General features: G+C 46.6%; 1 protein-coding gene across 1 annotated transcript in view; it reads right to left on the minus strand.

The window, feature by feature from the left end:
* Positions 1-2,542, minus strand: part of SLC6A1 (solute carrier family 6 member 1) — a 42,128-nt gene extending 39,586 nt beyond the window's left edge. Inside the window, exon 1 of the mRNA XM_008636038.2 lies at positions 2,273-2,542. The gene's annotated coding sequence lies outside the window, so the exon portion shown is untranslated. The remainder of the gene's footprint in view (positions 1-2,272) is intronic.
* Between the last annotated feature and the right edge of the window lie 574 nt (positions 2,543-3,116).

Below are 3,116 nucleotides of genomic sequence, written 5' to 3' on the forward strand. Positions count from 1 at the left end.
TTGGACTTGCACAGCCCCAAAGAACTCAAGGCCATCACTGAACATGCAGAATATCTCAGAGATGAGCGTGGAGCAGTTTCAGCTCTTTGCACTGCAATACATGACTGCTCAGTTGAGGAAAAGATTGGAACATATGGTCCCAATTACCTCTGTCCTCCTGCAACCAATATTTTCCTTTTCAGATACAATCTATCTGTCCTGCTTGGCAGCTCAGCTGGCTCCCCCTCTTCTCCTGAGGAGCACAACCACATGCAGATGCTATTTATACACTGGGCAAATTATTTCTGCAACCATTTTTTCCCAACAAGCCCAGCCTCGTGTCCCATCCCAAAGGTTAGAGTCGTGATCTGTGACTATGAAAGATGCCTTGGCACTTTCTGAAAAGTAAATCCAGAGTCCTGGCAAGGTGTCAGCTTTGGCAATTGCATGCTGTGGACCTGTAGTAGCTCTTTTCTAACAAACAGCTGATGAATTCCACCCCAGATGTGACTGGGAGTCTGTCCCAGGTTCCAGGAAGCTGCTAAATCAAAGAACAAACTTCATGATGAGCACCATAATTATCAGCCTTATTTCTCATGGATCTGTCCCTACAGGTATTGTGGTGCTCTTTTTCAGCTCCCACAATCCCTTCACAATAGCTGGGCTCAACAGGGATCACAGGAAAATCTCTTCCTCACTTTCTCTTCGAAATGCTGGTCAGAAACCCAGAGGGAATACAAATGGCACACGAAACCTCATTTCCCTCAGCCTACAGCAGCAGCTTGGGAGTGCTCACTTACTTCCCATTTGAAAGTTTCCAAGCCTTGGCTGAAAGGAGAGTCCCACAGGCACAGGGGTGACAGTGCCAAACGTTGACAAACAGATCTGAAGGGGAGTGAAATGTGTTTTGGAATAATGAATTCGGATTTATTCCCCCTTGCACTGGTTTATAAGGCGCACTGTCACATTTAGGAGCGAAAGTAAACCAAAACAATTTGATTTGCAAAAAGCCAATTGCAGAACAGCTTCTTCTAGGTAAAAAAAAAACAGACCACACATGGAAACTGCTACAGAAAGCCCCACAAATGCCTAATATCTTTCTACCCTATGTCTTAGGGTCCATTTAATTAGTACAATTTGAAAATGAGCACAACATGCTATCAAAAGCACTTCACAAGCAGAAACCCAAACCCAGCATTATTATGAGGCCCCATATTTCTTGTACACCAATGGCATGTCCTTGCTCAGCTTATCAATGTCCCCAAAAGGCCCAAACATGGGAATTTTGTAGCTCTGCAAGCTCAGCCAGAATGTGAAAGGGAAGAGGTGTTTGGAGCATCTCCTCCCTCATCACCACCCCCCAGGCTGAACACTTGTCACAGAGCCATGTGCTGCCAGGTACCCAGCAATTTGTTGCAAAGCAGAGAGCTGGATGCTCAATAACCCTCCTGGACTAATTTTTTTTGCTCTCTGGAAACAATTTTCTAGGCCATCTCTCTGGGAATGTTACCTTCCTAATGGGAAGCAAATAACTGCTGCCTCCTCCAGCCCCAGGAGAACACAGCTGAGCTTTACTTTTCTTTTTATTAACAATCTACAGCAGTGATGGCACAGGAAAAACGTATTTTATTCAAAACTGTAATCAACACTTGATGAGAATTACGTGCTTTCCCTCTGTGCTTTTTTTTTCTTTACACTACCATGGATAAGCTTTGCTTTAAACTGGTGAGATTGATGCTGGAAATTAAGGTAACACCCCAGAAGTTTAACATAGCTGAGTAGCAGGAGGAAAACACTGAGCCATGGTTCCATGAGACACCTGCCGGGGAGGAGATGGCTCCATTATTGGAAATGTCCTTTCTTTGCCTCGCTGCAAATGCTTCCATTAAAAAAAGCAAAATATAAAAGCAGCTGAGATGTTCTCAACTGGCTCAAGGCTTCCCAGCAGCTGAGAGAACCCCAGTGAGCACTGAACTTTTCTGGGTCCTGTGACTGGGAACACTGAGGGAAATACTCAAAATACGATCTTACTTTGATGAATTCTTTCAAAAAAATTCAAAGATAATATTCAGTACCAACATTTCCGAAAATAATGCTGAGCCTAAGGCAGGACCACCGAGCAGCATTGCCCTGCTCATGCAGAGCTCTTGGAGAAGAGCTACAGGAATAGGGAATAGAGGAGAAAAATCCCTTCTGCTCCCTCCACTGTCCCTGGCTCCTGGTTGGGAAGAGAAGGGAGGAGAGAAGTAGCGAGCAGGCAGAATGTTATATATATAATATGTATATTCCTTACCTGCCACAGAATCCCAAGGCAGCTCCTCATTCGCAAGAGGCTGTTACAGCTTTGGGACCAAACCACCTCTCTTCCCCATCCACAACGAGTTCGCAGAACCCTGCCCTGACTCCTTTTCCAAATTACTTTTCTATTCACCAGCTAAAGGCGGCTGCACACACCATTCCCCAGCGGCTCGTTCACCTCCCCAGCAGCAGCAGAGCTGTCCACGTTTCCCCACGGCAGCACTCGGCCTTGGAAGGTCCCCTGACCCTTTTGTCCCTGATTTCAAGCTGGGAACACTGTGGTCTCACAGAGCTGCCGTGTTTCTAAAGGAGCCAAAAGTGTTCCTCAGGCTCCGGGCCCAGGAGTGCATTCACCCATCCATCCTGGGAGCCCTTCCCTCTCCACTCTGGGAGGGAAGTTCCGAGGGATTGGAAGCCAAATACTGCTCCCATTGTTCAGGGCCAGCTGAGGGGAGGCAGCGCCGGCCCCACAGTTCCTGCAGCCCCAGGAGCGGGAGGCTGGGGGAACAGAAGCTCTTTTTGGGAACGCAGCGTTAACCTTGGAAAGGGAAGCATTCAAAAGGCTGAGGACTGTCCCAAAACAAATCCTGACCTATATAATAGAATAGGTTTTGTTTACTGAGGCATGAGCAGATACTACTCCGCTGCTTTAAGTGAACAGGCCCGGCGCCAAAGCTATCAATGGGATTATATCTGCTTATGCTGCTGGGAAGTTCTGCTCTTTGCACAGCATTCACTGAGGTGTAAAATGAGCACTTAATGTTACTTGCTTGGACTCATTGCAAAAGCAATTGCTGCACCTGTTCATACCAAGGCACAAAGTTCTTTCATTTTTTACC

The sequence above is a fragment of the Corvus brachyrhynchos genome, unplaced genomic scaffold (genome assembly GCF_000691975.1).
Source record: "Corvus brachyrhynchos isolate BGI_N302 unplaced genomic scaffold, ASM69197v1 scaffold266, whole genome shotgun sequence".
Lineage (NCBI taxonomy): Eukaryota > Metazoa > Chordata > Aves > Passeriformes > Corvidae > Corvus > Corvus brachyrhynchos.